We start from the raw sequence: 17727 nt of genomic DNA, 5'->3' as shown, positions 1-17727 counted from the left end.
TTCCCTTGTGTCAACCTTTGAAGAGGTTACAGCTGAGGGGATAGTGCCTGTTGACACCACAACCCCTTACAATATCCAACATAAAGATTGGACTTTGTTCATTTTCAGGAACGCACCCTCTTCTATTTGGATGGTCAGGAGCCAGAATTTCACATTTTTTTACTTTATTTGAACTCCTTGGCTCCCTAGGGTTACACACTATCCAAGCTTCTCTGGAGTTAGTCTGCTCTTTGTGCTTCAGGTATCAGAGAATTTCAGGCTTGGGTTCCACATTGTGTGTGTGTTGCTAGTAAACTCTTAAATTTACAAAGCCTGGAATTAGACTGACAACTGGAGCTTCTTTGCTTGTATTTTTGTCAAGATTTCTGGCATTCCAAAAGGGCCTGGATGTCCTCCAGAGACTCCAGCAGACAATGGATGTCAGAGGAGTCCTCGGAGGAGGGGGAAGTTTCCTCCGATTCCCCTGAGCCCCAGTTTTGCCAGGTATGTCACATTTGTGTGAATTTAAACCACTTTACAGTATTTGGTATTGGACAGTCTATGTGTCTGGGGGTCACATGGTGTGTGGTGGGGAAAGGCTGGGATGGCTCACCAAAGACTTGTTTGAGCAGATTTTGAATAAAAAAACAAAGGTCAAAATGCCACCTTGCAGTGTGCATATGTTTACACTCAAGGGGGCATTTGTGTTTTTGCGTAGGGGAGATGAATACTGTATGGACTGAGCCCTTCTGCAGCTAGACTGGCAGAGGCTTATACCTTATGACATCTTCTTGTGAAGCCTCATATCTGCTACAGACCTGTGGTCTTTGCTTTGGGGTGCTTTAAGTCACTATTCTGTAGGCCCGAGGAAGGAAAGTGGGAATGTGGCTGCAAGAGCTGGCCAATTAGTGTTTATACTCTTACTGCAGTGGAGGCGTAGCTAAGCGTGTGTGTGTGTGTGTGTGTGTGTGTGTGTGCCAATTCCTCTTGTCAAGAGCAAGGCTCTCAAACATTGTAATGCTGGCACCACACCACAGCAATGACAAGGAGCAGTCTTCCTTGGCAATCGGCTGTGACATTTGGGTTGGCCCTAAGGTGATGTGAAAACATTGTCAATGGACAGCCAGAGAGTATGTAAGCATTGTAGAATATGAGCTGCTTGCTGTAGTGTGGGTGCCAACAAGTGCCCAAATGAATTTGACCTTAAGCCCTTCTGGTTCCGGTCATCTAGTTTAGTAACCCAAACCAAAAGAGCACTTTGCTATGTTGGCTACGGCTAACTACTTTGGGCCTGTACTACATGACTGTTTAACGTCCATTTGTTTCTTGAATGTCCGGGCTCGCATCTTTACTTGTTTGTTTTTTTTTTTTTTACTCTTCACATAGTTTTACCTCAGGATGCCCAGGCTGCTCTGGGGGAGCTCCAACCCCTTCTGGATCCATAGGCCAGGATCCCTCAAGGTCAGTTTCTCAACTGTTTTCACATATGCACATGTAAGGTATGGAGAAGGCTTCACCTCCCCCTTGTCTAGATTGGTTGGTCTCATCCTGTGTTTAGGATGGCCCCCCCAAAGAACTAAAACATTCACACTAAACACCACATCAGTCAGATATGGGCTCAATCTTCTGCATAGGCATACATTAAAGTGTTTTTACAATTAAGAAAGGACAACAAAGAATATAACACAATAGTGAGCACTAACCTGACACTCTAGTGAGCAATAACATGCTTCCCAAGTAACAAGTGTTTGTTCCACTCTGATCTCTCCTCTCACAGCCATCCTAAAGACTCACTCCTAAAAGATGCAGCTGACACCTCGGCTTCCTGGGAGATGGTCCTCCTCCCTTCAAAGACACACCTAGTTCTTCACACTGTCAGCTCTATAGGAATTCTGTAACTGTGTGGAGGGAGTTGGGCCACTTGCCTCCTACTTGGGCCATAAAATCAGCCCAGGCAAGAAATGTAAGTTCTGGTTGCCAATTATAAGGTGACAACAGCACAAGAGTGCTTTCGGGACAAATGGACAAATGTAGACAAGTAATGCATGTTGTTGTTGGTTTTGGAAGCAAGTGTGTCTCCTTTTTTTACTACCTCTAATAAATTTTGTTTGGCTTTTTCTACCATGTTCAACGATCCAGGCATCCATGGCCTCATGGGCTGGATGTGCTGCTGCATTCAGGCCCTGGAGCAAGCCCTGGGGGGTAGACTCGGCAGAGGACCAGCTTGGGCTTGTAGCCTACTTTAGGCACCAGTTTTGTTTTTTTTCATCAGTTTTAAGGTGTTTTTATTTTATATTTTTGTAAAAAAATGTTATATTTAACTTTGACAGTGCATTGTGTTGTGGCCTTCTTAAGCTTTTGCAGATAGGCAATCTTCATTGCATTTGCAGCTGATCTGCATGTCCCTAAAGCACTGCAGTACTCTGCTAGCTCCAGCTGCAGTGGCCAATCTTGCTTACCTTGAATTTTTGGCAATGTCCAAACTAAGTCTTTTCTGGCAAGTACAGCTTTATCAAAAATATATATCCCAGCGCCAAAAAAAAGAAAAAACTATATGATTATGCAGCTGTGCACAAGTGAAAACACCAATAATAAACAACACAAAAACAGCGCAAAATCTAAAATTAAAATAACACAAATGAACCCTAAATTAATAAGTGTCCGTGAAAAAATATATAATATATAGAAGCCCTTATTCCCATCAAAACCAATAAAAAAAATCAAAAAAATCAAAAATATTCCAAATGTGCTTCCATCTATCCACCACGTGAGAAATAATGTTGACCGCACTCACCAGATGGAGGTGAGTAGTGAGCCTTTATAGGATATAAGGGATCCTATAACCCCTCCAAAGGAACTCAAATCTCCTTCTTCACCCTGCTATGGTATAGCAATCGTCTCCACTCTATTTCTCCATGGATTCCTCAATAGTGTGCAGAGAAAAAAACTACATAGTGTAATACTGCCACTCCATATAGAATATAAAGATAGAATAAGGCCACTCACATGTTTAAATAAAATTAAAAGCCTTGTTTAATAGCCTCAATGGCTTCAAGATAACCAATTTCCAGAATGTAGATATAGGGATCTCACGCTTGTATAGTCACTGCAGAGGATGAACAGCCTTCCCCCTCCAAGATGGCCGCTTGAACCGCATAAGCCGGCGTGCGTTCCAAACACCGGAAGTGACGTTAACCAGAATGCCGGCAGACCGGAAGTGCGTCAGCACATTTCACCCCACCCACAGGGCATTCTCAAGACACCGCCTTCAGTCTCCAGCCGACATTTATACAGCTCAGGGAGAGCTCACATCCATCTCCTATGCAAATATCTGTATGTACCTCCCACTGTCACCCCTGGTCAATAAACCATTCAAATCGCTGCTGCTAGTACCCGCCCACTACCCTTACCTCATCCTCTGTGAACTAAACGTGAGATTCCTTCACAGTTTATATACAAACAATGACCCACAATTTGGACAATATAACAAAAATCAAAACATATATATAAATCGCATTAGTTAAAAATAACATTTATCATATTAAAACTAATCAAAAAAAATCTTTAATACAATATGAAAATCTAAATAAAATTGCAAATAATAACAAATAAATAATTTTAATGAAAATACAAAATAAAATAAAAAAAATAAATATATAAAATAATAATGAAAAATAAAATAAAAAATAAAAATAAAATTAAAATTAAAATATTAATAAAATATATTAATGAAAATAATATAAATAATAAAATATAAATAATATAAAAGACACTTATTAATTTAGGGTTTATTTGTGTTATTTTAATTTTAGATTTTGCGCTGTTTTTGTGTTAAGTACAGCTTTATGACTGTAGCAGATGATTGCATGTTTTCGAGAGGTAAACAAGCTACTTCAATGCTAAGCTATGATACATAAATATTGAAGTTGTCTGCTTGCTTTCTGCAGCTACTCCCAACCTTTGTTGGCTTCCTCTTGGGAAATGCCACATCAGTTTACACAACACTCCATTCATGTTACATTGTTTACGTTTGTAGTAGCTCTTCATTCCATCCAGGGACTTCTACATAGCTTGGTGGAGTGTAGTTGTGCAAACTGCCAAAAGGGGGGTGCAACCAAGTAGACAATGTGTGGGTAGATCCTGTGGTTCAACTCTATCAAGATGTTTCCCATCACATCATCTCTAGTTTGGACTGGCATAACACAGAAGCCACATGACTTGAAAGCTTCTCTTGGAAGGACTACCAGTTATAGATGAGACCAGTTACATGCAATGTCCCGTAGAAAATAAGGAGCCCTAATGGGCAAATTGTCTATCTGCTCCTCACATACCACTTGTATCCAACGTGTTGCTCATTCACATGTCAGTGTTTTGGCAACAGGAGGTGGGGAAGGAGGGTGCAATGGAATGAAGTGAGGAACAAGTGTCCACTGGGGACATAAATTCCATAGGCACACATGTCTAGAATCATGCAGCTAAAGACCCTATGGTCCCCAACAAATCTAGGGGCAAGATGTTACCCGGTGTGTGAAGCAAACTTAGTCTTGGTCAAATTAGTCAAGCATAATGATATGCCAAACAGAAGACCTTTTTCTTATTCTTCCAAATTGTATGTGTATGTAGCATTCCTTTGCAGGCTTACCGTTTTTAAGTTCTGGCCTGGTTTAGCACCTGGTGCCCTGGCTATTTACACACTTCTTTTAGAGTGTGTTAATGAAGTAGCACAGAGAACATATTTGGACAGCAGTGTCAGTCTCTGGGGAGGCAAGTGTTCGATGTACTACTCTTTTAAAAAATAAGCATCCAAAAGTCAAAGCTAGCCAACACATAGAAAACAAGCTGCAATTTTGTGTTTTCCCATATTTGGGAAAGTTAGCTCACAAAGTCCACTGATAATTCTAAGCTCCCTTGGGACAGCCAAATGGTTGGCATATAATGGCCACCTTCTTCTACATGTGCAAGAGAACTTGCTTGATGGGGACCAGCTAAAACTATTTGCAGGACAGACCACCAGGGGAAAACAGCAGAAAGGCCAAAGAGTCTAACCACTAATGCCTTTGGAGGGGTCACCTTTTAGTTTGCTTTCTAAAGTGCTGTTTTTTAGTGTTCGTGATTTGGAGTTATTTTTAGCAACATTTTTGACAATTCAAAAGACATGTTTAGCCACTTTCCAAATAATGTTTATTAAAAAAAAATAACATAACAAAATCAAAAACAAAATTAATGGGGGGCAGGAGGAGGCTGCTGCTGCAGAGGGGGGGGGGGTGAGGGTTGGGGAGAGTGGGGAGGTACAGTGTGTGGAGGGGCTTGGAAAAAGTGGTGAGGATAGAGGGCTGGTGGAGGGGTTGAACAGGGGGTGAAGGAAAGGCAGGAACAGAAGACAGGGAGAATGTGGGGAGGGGCATGTGAGGGCTTAGGAGAGTGGGCAGAATGTGGAAGGTAAGGGTGGAAATAGGATTGAGAGGAGGGGCGTGTAGAAACAAGGGTAGGGGTTGGGAAAGTGGGGATGTGGTCAAGGGGTAAAGTGGAGTGTGATGAAGGTGCAGAAGAGGGATCCATGGGGAAGGAGGAATACTGGCCAGGCAGGAACTGAGTTAACGTCTAAATGGGTGACTCCTCATTTGGGATATCATCTTTAACATCTCTTACTGGACGTTCAGGCAACTCAGGTGGAGGCGAAGGCATCTCGTGAACATTTGGAGTGTATGAACTTCCCTGCACCACAAAAAATAATGAATGCATGACATTTCCAAAATACATATGCAACATGCGTTTTTTACATGCCCACGAAATTACATAAATTCACATACCCCATCATCAGATGCAGATTCTTCTCTAACTCCAGCTGGGGCATCCAGGGGGAAAAGATGATCTGCAAATATAGTTCAAGCTGATAATTGTATACTAGTTAGGCTGTATGTATGATCTGACATTTTTCACCAAGGTTTGAGGGATTGCTCATTGGTATGTTTTTCACTCCAGTTTGTCCAGACAAATAGGACACTGGCAGCCACAGCCCATGAGACTGTTAGGGAGTAGAAAGAGGCATGGTAAGGGGCAAGAGCAGGGGCCACAAGAATTAGTGGCCACCTTTCCTGCCAAACAGATGTTAGTATGGCTACATTATGCCCATAAGCTATTGAAGCCATTTTGACCATGGGTTTCAAACATCAAAGCAAAAGATATATCATTTTTTGTCATTAAGGCAACATTCCAAATAGGATTCAATAGGTTAAAAAAGGTTCGCCCGGGGCAAAAAATGTGTCGAATACAAAATTAATGTTCCCCAAAATATTTCCAAAGCTAGACAAATGCATGTAAATGCACCCTAAATTGGTGATATAACTGATGATATGAAGCAATAAAGAGCAATGCATCCAAAACTCTTTTACTCACTTTTAAACCGAAGGTCTCCTGCAAACTCAAAGTGAAAAAGAAAATAAGTAACTCATGGGGCATTCTCAAAAGTTACTTGATCTTGTGTCCGAAAGGATTAAACAGCCTTTCCAGACAATTTGAAGCTGTTCGAGCTATAAAGGGTGTGCCAACTCAATATTTAACCCTACAGACTAAGACTGGGATGCCATTTCAAGTTCATGTGTGTGGAAAAGCAATCAATAGTGTTGGCAATGTAGTGTATTTGTCAATGACCAATAGATTAGTCTTTATTATGCCTTTTTGGCTTTAGGCTGCTTAAATCCAGAGATTCTAGGTGGATAGGTCTGGCAAAGGAATAGATATTCCTGATAGTCATGTGATGTGCCAAACTCAAGCAGTATCATTATTGGCCCCGTGTTTTCATGAGATGCCAAAATCATTAGGCTAATTTTATTTTTTTTTGGGGGGGGTCACTTTAAAATGATTTGCCCCTGGGGATTTCTTTTTCTGGACTTTGAAACTTGACGTCTTTGTGTTATTTTATTTGGGATCTGGCTTGGTTTTTGGGTGCCGTCACTTTGAACTTGACAATTGGGTGAGTATCTACATCTCTTGATGTTTAGCCTCAAGTTTGACTATGATCAAGTCCCAGATCACAGGATGAAACAAGTCCGGACAGGGGGTTCACTAGACGTCATTACTGCCGGCAGTGTCAGTGCAGCTATTTTAAACACTACTCCATGCATCCTTAAGGGGGCAATAAACTCATTGAATGTAAACAAGAATGAGCTCTTTGGGGGTTTAATTTTAAAAAGGATTTGGCTGGAGACCTGCGGGCTTAAAATTATACTTACTGATTACAAGTGAATTGGAGGAATGTTGCCAGTTCTGACACCCGTAGTGTTTGACCTTCCCTTTGTGTGGCTCAAGCCTTGAGGTGAGCGGCACGATTGGGAGGTGATGGTTCACTGTAGTGGAGCACATCATTTCTTTTATATTGAGCACGCATGATATATGCATGTTACTAAACACCAAACACATTGGATATACTTGGACTTTCAGAGTTGAGCATTTTGATGTTTGTCATATTAGTTTCATGTGTACAGTATGTGTTTAAAAGTGTTGAATGTTTTTGTGTCTGGGAGCAGTTCTGAAGTTGTGAGTGCGATTCTGATTTGGACCGCTCGGAAGATGTCAGCTAGTTAGTGATGTTTGGAACGTTATTTATCTTATCAGTTAGTTCCCTAATTCGGTTTGGTGTAGTTACATGCTTTTTTTGGTCTTGGGAAACTTTGGGCCCAGAAAATTTGGCTTGGAATATATACATTTCTGTGTGGCGATAGTTTTTAACACTGATTTCTCTGGGGGTTTGATCACAATACAGTGAGGAGCCCCAAAGAAATAGAGTTTTTGAGATATATTTGTGTTCAGCCAGAATTTAGCATTGGTTTGTTCAGGATTCCTAAAAGGATGGCTCATTGATGGCTCAATGGCTCATCCTGAGTGATTATGAATGTTCTAGAAAAGCATATTAACAATACATACCAAGATCTTCCTCCAGGCCTGACTGCAGTGCAGGGAGCCGCCCCTCCCCCTGCTGATGTTGCGCTGTGAATAGGACATTGACATGTGAGATGATATTTGATGTTCTAGCAGCATATTCAACATTACGGGGTGCGTTTCTAATGAGTGCTTACCAGCAAGGAACATCTCTTGTTCATCAGCATACGCGTGACTGGCTGGCAGGGGCTGCTGCTCCCTTGGGATGGACTACAACTCAAGACAAAATGAATAACAAATGTAAAGCGACACTATTTCATGCACTTTCCTTTAAACAAATTTATAACACATCTTTGAAGAAACAATATGGAAATGTGTAGTGTACTTACTACTCAATCATCAGTAACTCCACGAGTTGTCACTCCCAATATGATGATTGGCAGAAATGCCCGTTGTTCCCGAGTCAGGATTGTCAAGGTTCTGGCGCATCCTGCTGCCCACTGCATTTATTTCCTCCTACAGCTGGTCCTTTTCGGCCTGACTGCTGCAGGAGGACCTGGGCCCCGAGATCCTGTCGGCTCTCTCAACATAAGCAACCACCAGGGCCCAGGTCTCATCACGGGAGAAGGGCGGAAACCTGGGCCGGGGCCGGGACCTTATGCCTCCCCTAGATGTCCCTTTTCCTGGCCTCAAAGGGGAGGCAGCAGCCCCAGGTGAGGTCCTCACCTTAGCTTCCACCTCTTCTCTGAAGGAAGCCTGGCCCCTTCTGCCACCAGCTGGTGACTCCCTCATCCCAGCCCACCATGCCCCCCTGACCCTAGTGGCCCTCTGGGCCCCAGTAGCCCCCCTGGAACACTGGCCCTCTTGGCCCGGGGGGGGGGGGCTGGTGTAGAGCAAATTCTGCCAAGGGAAAAAAGACAGAACAGCAAAGGTCAGTTGTCTGGGCTCCAAAGCCAGCCACACTTGCCAAAATAAAGAACTGGCCCTCTTGGCCCAAGGGGGTGGGGGCGGCAATGTCAAGTCTGCCAAGGGAAAGACAGAAGGGCAAAGGTCAGTTGTCTGGGCTCCAATGACAGCACATGCCCTGGTGCAGGGCCACACCTACCAAAATAAAGACCTGGTCCTCTTGGCCCGGGGTGGGGGGACAAAGTCTTCACAAATCTACCAAGGGGAAAAGGACATAAGGGCAAATGTCAGGTCTATGTCATCCATAGAAAGCCCAGGGCCTGCTGGAGGGGGACCCTGAAGCCAAGTAAAAAATGCTGAAACAACCAACATAGGAGGTGGAACATTAACAGGTCTAGAGGAAGAAATACTATGTTTGGCCAGACAAACAACACATTAGAACATACGTAAATGGTTTTTGGTCTACTGGCACATTACAGGTGCTGTAGGCAGCTGAAAATTAGCTAAATTAAAAACACACATACAAGAAATAGTATGGGCCAATTAAGTAGAGAAGGATACATTTGTCTACAGGTAATAGTGTTGTATAGCACATTATTTATTGTTTGTAGCTAAGAATGTGAGACATATATTCTCTAACAACATTGTAAGCTTACCTCTAGTTGGTCTGCATAGGTGCTCTGAGAGAACGATGGATTGCCATGTGCGTCCTATTTATAGTGAATTTGCCATTGGAGTACGTAAGTACGCAATTGCAGGGTGGGTATATATATGTGTGAGTGTACTCTCAGTGCCGTGGGTGAAGATGGTGGATGAGGAAGGTTTGTTTTGTGCATTGGCAGTGTTCTTACAAGCATTTTGTGAGGCGGCTGAAGAGGAAAATGCGGCAACTGCTGCTGCTCCTGCTCTTGTTGCTCGCTTTCGCCAGCCACGGCTCTTTGAGGAACGTGCATATCTGGAAAATATGCGGGACTCTGATATCTGTTGCAGGTTTCATTTAGGACGAGCTGCAATTGTGCACCTCTATGAGCTCATGGATGGTCAAGTTGCTGATGACCCTGGTTATTTTGGATTGCTATATTGTCCTGTTGCTAACCAAGGTGCACATACATTGCTTCACAAACTGTGGCTCCCAGCTGAGTCCAACAATTAAACCTCCCACATCTCTTTCCCCGTTAAGCCAGTCGCTGGGCAGATCATTGTAATACATTTTCTCTCTCCTTTTATGCAGTGGAGAACAGAGGGAATGTGATCACATACTGAAGTTCAAACCGTACATTATTTCTAAGGTTGGTTTCTACCTAGACACAATTGATTTCCTTTGCCTTTCTATATTTTACACTGACCAGCTTTTTTACAATGTGAATGTCAAAGCACTGTAGGGCATAAAGTCAGTGCTGTAATAAATGGACCTTATTTATCTTTTTCTCCATTATCGGCTGATGTGGTGCATATATGCGTCCTCTTGTATTTGTTTTAGGGCCTAGAGTCCACACCTATGTGGCCTTATGTCAACACTTAGCTGGGTTGAGAGGGTGATCCCAGCACAGTCCTCAGTGGGCCAGGGAAAGGGCTGGATGTACACGTGCAAAGGTTAGCTTTATGATCATGTGATTTCTGTGACAGCCAAGCACAGTGGGCAAGTAACCACAGGGCCTGGCCCTATGTCAAATTTGGTAACATGCATGCAACATTATAGTTCATGTGGAGCCAGAAACACAATACTGCACCAATAAGCCAGCCGGCTGGCATTTGGCCACCCTCAAACTTCTCGTATACGCCCAACTTCTGAATTATGAAGGCAACATGGCATGACCCTGGAAAACCCATCCGAACACTCATGATACACTGCCTGGCGTCACAGACAACTTGGATGTTTAGGGAGTGGTACAGGTTGCGGTTTTCGGTAGTCCACTTCATCTCTTCTGGGGGTTCTGATTGCCATGTGTGTGCAATCTATGGCCCCCAGGATTCACACCTTCATGTCATTCCACTCGTCTTCATTTTGTGGCCAATGAATAAATTGGGGCACCAGGTCAAGAATGGCATCTAGGACCTGCATAAACACCCTGGACACAGTTAGTTGACTAATCCCAACAATAAGCCCAGAGGTGGTTTGTAAGCTGCCCCGACCCAAAATAACCAGCGTGGGGTTCCCCCTAAAATCCATACCAGACCCTTGTCCGAGCATGCAGCCTGGTAGGTCAGGAAAGGGGGGGGGGACGAGCGAGCACCCCCCCCTCCTGAACCATACCAGGCCACATGCCTTCAACATGGGGGGGTGCTTTGGGGACAAGGGCCTCTTCCCCACAACTCTGGTCGGTGGTTGTGGGGGTCTGCGGGTGGGGGGCTTATCAGAATCTGGAAGCCCTCTTTAACAAGGGGGCCCCCAGATCCCGCCCCCCCCCACATGAATGAGTCTGCGGTACATGCATGGTACTGCTACTAATTCACAAAAAAAGCAAAAGTGTAGTGTAAAAAAAAAAAAAACAGTACAGGGTCTTTGACAAGTCCTTTAATAAAACAATGTCCCCCGAAGTAGATCCAACGTCAATCATGGCGACCCTACCCCAAAGCACCCCCCCATGTTGAGGGCATGTGGCCTGGTATGGTTCAGGAGGGGGGGGACGAGCGAGCGACCTGCCGGGCTGCATGCTCGGATAAGGGTCTGGTATGGATTTTAGGGGGAACTCCATGCCATTGTTTTTTAAATTTTGGCATGGAGCTACCCCTTAATATCCATACCAGACCCGAAGGGCTTAGTATGGATGGGAGGGGGGACCCCACACAGTTTTTTTTATTACTTATTTCATTGACGGAAATTATTTAAAATTCAGCTTTCAGCAGGCCAGAGACGGGTCAAAAACCGGCCGTTTAAATTAAAAAAAAAAAAAACAAACGAAAAATCGGTTGTTCAATCGGCCGACGTTACCACCAACGGTAAAAAAAATTTTCGGCCCGTCTCTGGCCGGCAAATATAATAGCGAATTAGTTACATCTGTCCCTGCAGAGAGCTGCGCAATTACATTTGACATTAAAAAGTATAGAGGTTACAACATTGTATCTATTTGTATCCGAATAAAAACATCTATATCCGAAATGGATACAAATAGATACATTTTTGTAACCTCTATACTTTTTAATGTCAAATATAATAGCGCAGCTCTGCAGGGACAGAATTAATTACTAATAAATAAAAAAAACTGCGTGGGGTCCCCCCTCCCATCCATACCAAGCCCTTCAGGGCTGGTATGGATATTAAGGGGTAGCTCCACGCCGAAATTAAAGAAAAAAACAGCCCCCCGCCTGCAGACCCCCACAACCACCGGCCAGGGTTGTGGGGAAGAGGCCCTTGTCCCCCCCCCCCCCATGTTGAGGGCATGTGGCCTGGTATGGTTCAGGAGGGGGGCGCTCGCTCGCCCCCTTTCCTGACCTGCCGGGCTGCATGCTCGGATAAGGGTCTGGTATGGATTTTAGGGGGAACCCCACGCTGTTTTTTTCTCTTCCCCCCCCCCCCCCCCTTTCCTGACCTGCTTTTGTGCTTTTTGTTGGCAATTTCACCATATTTTCTGTAGATTTACCAATGAGTTATTGAATTTTCAATTGTGTTTTGCACTGTGGTTTCTATTGTAGTCTATATATATGAAATCGCTACAAAATGCTGAAAAAGGTAGACAAGAACGACTTTTGAAATTGTGCTGCAGCAAATTGCTTACGTTAAGACACTCACATCCACATTCATTAGATCCGCTATCAGGTACAATTTCAATTCCCAAATCGCACCTGAAATCGTGCACCCTGGATGTGACTTGGCATGCGATTTGCATGACGTGACTTGCAAATCGTATGCCAAGTCGCACCCTATTGTCTGCATGGGTGCATTTCCGACAATGACTTCTAAAGTAGTACATGTACTACTTTTGTGGAGATTTGCATAGATATCTGTGTCAGATGTCTTGCAAATCACAAGGAAAACAGCATCTTCACTGTACGTTGCACAATTTCTAAATCGGCTTTGATGTGACCTGGGTGTAAGGCCTTTTTATGTTTGATTTCCTGAGTGTTTTTCCGATTTATGGGAAATGCCGCATACTAGCAAAAGTGAATTGACATTTTCAGTATTGCATGCGAGATGTGGTCATGTGACTGCCTTAACTCATGCGATAATCTGGAGTGAATTGTGCCCATAGGGCCAATAAATATTGCCAATAGGGTTCCCTTTTACATCCCTGTTCAATGTTCTGTTGTATGCTGCACAGGTACACTTCACTGTGGCTTTCTTTCTGACTCTGATTTGTGGGGCCTGTATACCAAGGGTTACCGCAAGTGGGAAGAGAATTAATCAGGTGCAAACACTTTCTCTGATCAAATGAATGACAGTGGTGGGTGTGGCCTACCTTATATAAAGAGATGCAGTAGTGGCTTATTTTTCCTTGTACAGGCCACATTATTTTCTGCAAGTCCTTGGCTGTGGTGGTTTGGGGGAGGATGAGATATTGTGGTGAATTGCCCCAGGCCACACTGTGTTTTGATGTGGGCTGTAAATGTTTTGCATGTTCTTCCTTCTAAGGTGTGTTTGTGTGTTATTGTACAATGATTGTGTGTTTATTATCTTTGCATTGCAATCCTAACACATGTCAATTGCTCTGCTCTTCCAAGTTTGCTTTATTTAGAATGAAATTCAGTTTTGAGAAATGTATGTGTGGGGGATTTGGGGAGGTGGGAGGTGTTATTTTGGCACGTATGCATTTTTATATTGATATTTTGATCTGCAGCTTGTTTTGTGGATAAGACGAAGTGATTCATATTAATAATTTGTTTCCTGCTGTAACCTGTGAAAGCGCAGTTCATTAGAAGTATAGTCTTTTAGATTGTAAGCTCTTATGAGCAGGACCGTTCTATTTTAGCAACATCAATCCTGCTTTTTTTTTTTTTATTTTCACCAAGATATCGAATGTACCTACTTGTTGTTGCTGTCCAAATAAATGTGGAATGTGTATTTGATCAATAAACATTTGGACTATGTATTTTTTGGGGGGATTATTTCATGTTTTAGTTGAATGTAGCACAGTGGCTAAATGGTTAGCACTTCCACCTGGCAGTACTAGGGTCGTTGGTTCGAATCCCAACCATGGCACCTCCTGCCTGGAGTTTGCATGTTCTCCCTGTGCCTGTTTCCTCCCACACTCTAAAGACATGCTGGTAGGTTAATTGGCTCCTGTCAAAATTGGCCCTGGTATATGTATGAATGTAAGTCAGGGACCTTAGATAGTATGCCCCTTGAGGGTTAGGGACTGATGTGAATTTACCACATATATATGTAAAGCGCTGCGTAGATTGACAGCGCTATATAAGTATCTGAAGTAAATAAGTGTACTAGCACCCCTAACACTTACTTTTTTGCTAGCTATATAATATGCCCAAATCTTCCTTGTTAGTGTCAGGGTCCGCCGCAGCATCGCGCACGACGCATGCGCGGTCTTGTCAGCTCGCGCCGGGATGCGGGCACTGCGCTGTAATGAATTGCCACAAGGTCTCTTCCTGTACCTGTGTTCCTGTGCCTGTACCATTAGTGACCCGGATTGCCCTGACTACGCTGCCTTCTCCTGATATTGACCCCCGGCTTGTTTTGACCTCTCTGCGGACTGACCTTCCCTTACTGACCCTGCGTGTGACCTGACTATCCTTTGCCTGCCGTTTCTGTACCTCGCTGCCCCCTCGGTGACAACTGGCTAGTTTGACCACGATCTGTCCATCCATCCATCCATCCATCCATCCTGCCGGCCTCCTCACATCTGGCTCTCCTCCTGTATCCATCCCCGGAGGTTCCCTCTGCCACGGGTGGGATTGCTCGGAGGTCGTGACCTGGTCCTGGTCTACTTCAAGTCCATCCCCACCATCAGGGGCCCTGGTGAACACGCAGACTGGGACTTAGACTCCACGCTCTGGGTAATCCTGCCTAGTGGGCTGCCAGAGGCACCACCAGGCAGATTCGTAACAGTACCTTGCGGCCACGAAAGAGCCAGGAAGAGGACCGGCTTCCCTAGAGGATATTTCCCAGCACCTAGCAGCGCTAACCCAGGCCGTCCAGACATTGCACGACCGCTACAACCATTTAGAGAATCGTATGGAGACGCTAGTCACACCTGCACCCCTACCCAGGGTCCTGTTGCTGCGGCACCTTCCGGGGAGTCGCCAGCAACCCCAGCTTCTGGAGCAGTAGCCGCACCCCCTACTCCTGAACCCCGTGTGCCCCTGCCGGAATGCTTCCGTGGGGACCGGAGTCGCTTCAGGGCCTTCCGGAATGCATGCACCCTATTTTTTGACCTACAGCCCCGCACTTTCACCACCGAGACCGTCAAGGTGGGATTTATAGTCTCTCTACTTCAGAATGAGCCCCAGGATTGGGCTCATCGTCTTATGGAGAATCTCGACTCCCGTCTTGAATCCGTGACAGGATTCTTTGACGCCATGGTTATATTATGACGATCCGCAGCGAGTTGCTTCCGCAGAGATGGCCCTGTACTCTCTGCGGCAAGGTCGATGGGCAGCCGAGGAGTATGCGTCCGAATTCAGACGTTGGATGGGGGATACAAGATGGAACGATGTCTGTCTGAGGCCCTAAAGGACGAGTTAGCACGGGTAGGCCTTCCTGACTCGTTAGAAAAATTGAGCGAGTTGGCCATCCAGATTGACCGCAGGCTAAGAGAGCGCCGGTTTGAGAGGAGCTGCCAGGGTCAAAGGGCAGCATGGACTCCACCAAGGGGAGCAGCTCCAGCCCCGTTGAGCGGTACTCGGAGCTCGGAACCTGGGGACACCTCGGAACCCATGCAACTAGTGACGGCCGGGCCAGTCCCATCGGCTGAACGCCAGAGGAGACAGGTACAGAATCTGTCTCTATTGTGGAGAAGCTGGTCATCTGGTACGCACCTGTCCGGCAAAAATGAGTAAGTCCGCTTCCAGTTTTTCTTCTTTATCAGCAGAGAGGGTTAATCAGTCTAGTTACCTGGCTATACCTGTGTCTTTACAGCTCCCCGGAAGAACTGTGTCGGTGACAGCAATCATTGATTCGGGAGCATGTAGTTGCTTTGTGGATCTCACTTTTGCCCATCGGCAAAAAATCCCTCTCCAAACCAAAGAAATGGGGCTTAACATTTTTCTAGCAGACGGGTCCAGCATTAAATCAGGGGTGGTAGATCAGGAGACACCCCCTATTTACACCATAGTAGATGACCATCACCGAGAATTTCTCCTTCTGGACGCCACTGCGTCCCCCCTTTTCCCAGTCATCCTGGGGCTCCCTTGGTTGAAGGCCCATAACCCCCAGATTGATTGGGAGAAGGGAACAGTTCAGTTTCAGTTCCCATACTGTCAAAAACATTGCCACGTTTCAGGGCCCGTGGCTCCCCAACTTCTCCTATGCATGGATGGAGACACAGACCTGACTCAGACTATTCCCCCGGCCTACCACGACTTCCTGGACGTGTTTAGCAAACGAGGGGCAGACGTTCTCCCACCACACCGATCGTATGACTGTCCTATAGACCTCCTGCCGGGGTCCGAGATTTCATTCGGCCGTATTTTCCCGTTGTCTGAGCTAGAGTCAGGGGTACTAAGGGAATATATTGATGAAAATCTCCGGAAGGGATTTATTCGCCCTTCCACATCCCCAGCCGGGGCCAGGTTGTTCTTTGTTGAAAAGAAAGACAAGTCGTTGCGGCCCTGCATTGATTACCGTGATTTGCATAGGATCACGATAAAGAATCGCTATCCGTTACCCTTGGTCCCCGAACTCCTCCAGAGATTAAAGACCGCGGTGATTTTTACTAAGTTGGACTTGCGGGGGGCCTACAATTTGGTTCGAATCAGGGAAGGTGACGAATGGAAGACGGCTTTTCGTACACGATTCGGTCACTTCGAATATTTAGTTGTGCCTTTTGGGCTCTGCAACGCCCCGGCCACCTTCCAGCACTTTATTAATGATGTCTTTCATGACTTCCTCAATGTTTTTGTGGTCGTCTATTTGGACGATATCTTACATTTTCTCCCCCTCACTCGAGGTTCATCGGGATCATGTGGTGAGGGTGTTGGAACGCTTACACCAACATGGGCTGTATGCTAAGGCTGACAAATGCTGTTTCGAACAGCATAGTATCACTTTCCTGGGTCTGGTCATCTCTCCCGCGGGGGTCACGATGGACCCTCAGAAGGTCACGGCAATTTTAGATTGGCTGATACCCGCAGATAAGAAGGGTGTACAGCGTTTTATTGGGTTTTCAAATTTCTACAGAAAGTTTATCAGAAACTTCTCTGGTCTGGTCTCCCCAATCACGCAATTGACTAAACAGGGGACCCGCTTTAAGTGGACTCCTGAAGCACAAACTGCCTTTGAAACTCTCAAGGGACTATTCACCTCTGCTCCTATTCTCAGCCACCCTGATTCATCTCTACCATATGTCTTGGAAGTGGATGCCTCCAAAAACGCGGTAGGATCAGTTCTGTCCCAAAGGAAAGGTACCAAGGAGCTCCTGCATCCTGTAGCGTTCTTTTCTAGGAAATTGACACCGGCAGAACGAAATTACGACATTGGTGATCGGGAGCTCCTGGCTATAAAGACCGCTCTAGAAGAATGGAGGTATCTGCTAGAAGGAGCCACACATCCAATCCTCATATTTACCGATCACAAAAACCTCGAGTACCTGAGAACAGCAAGACGACTGAGACTTCGCCAGGCGAGATGGGCACTCTTCTTTTCTCGATTTTCATTTCATATCACTTACCGACCCGGCTCTAAAAACACGAAACCAGACGCCCTATCTCGGATGTTTGAAGACCCCGAAGTCACTCCTAAACCAGACACTATCTTACCCTCGGGAAATGTTCTCATTCTTCAGACGGAGTTGCGCTCCAAGCTTCTTGACGCATCCGTGGGAATGCCAACTCCGCCTGGGACGGTCCTCCAGA

At 45.2% G+C, this 17727-nt stretch overlaps 1 protein-coding gene and 1 long non-coding RNA gene across 2 annotated transcripts in view; both read right to left on the bottom strand.

Annotated features, from left to right (window-relative positions):
• Positions 1-17727, bottom strand: part of LOC149451827 (A disintegrin and metalloproteinase with thrombospondin motifs 3-like) — an 815283-nt gene that overhangs the window by 35689 nt on the left and 761867 nt on the right. The gene's annotated exons all lie outside the window — the stretch shown is intronic.
• On the bottom strand, positions 5144-10926 carry LOC149451828 (uncharacterized). The gene is made up of 4 exons (XR_016314979.1): positions 8055-10926; positions 7903-7965; positions 5790-5851; positions 5144-5694 (listed from the first exon to the last, which is right to left on the bottom strand). It is a non-coding gene; the product is annotated as an uncharacterized LOC149451828 (long non-coding RNA).

The sequence above is a fragment of the Staurois parvus genome, unplaced genomic scaffold (genome assembly GCF_062004578.1).
Source record: "Staurois parvus isolate SC_StPar_1 unplaced genomic scaffold, SC_StPar_1.0 ptg000518l, whole genome shotgun sequence".
NCBI lineage: Eukaryota > Metazoa > Chordata > Amphibia > Anura > Ranidae > Staurois > Staurois parvus.
Note: the sequence above shows the minus strand (reverse complement) of the source record. Positions and strands in the feature narration are given on the sequence as shown.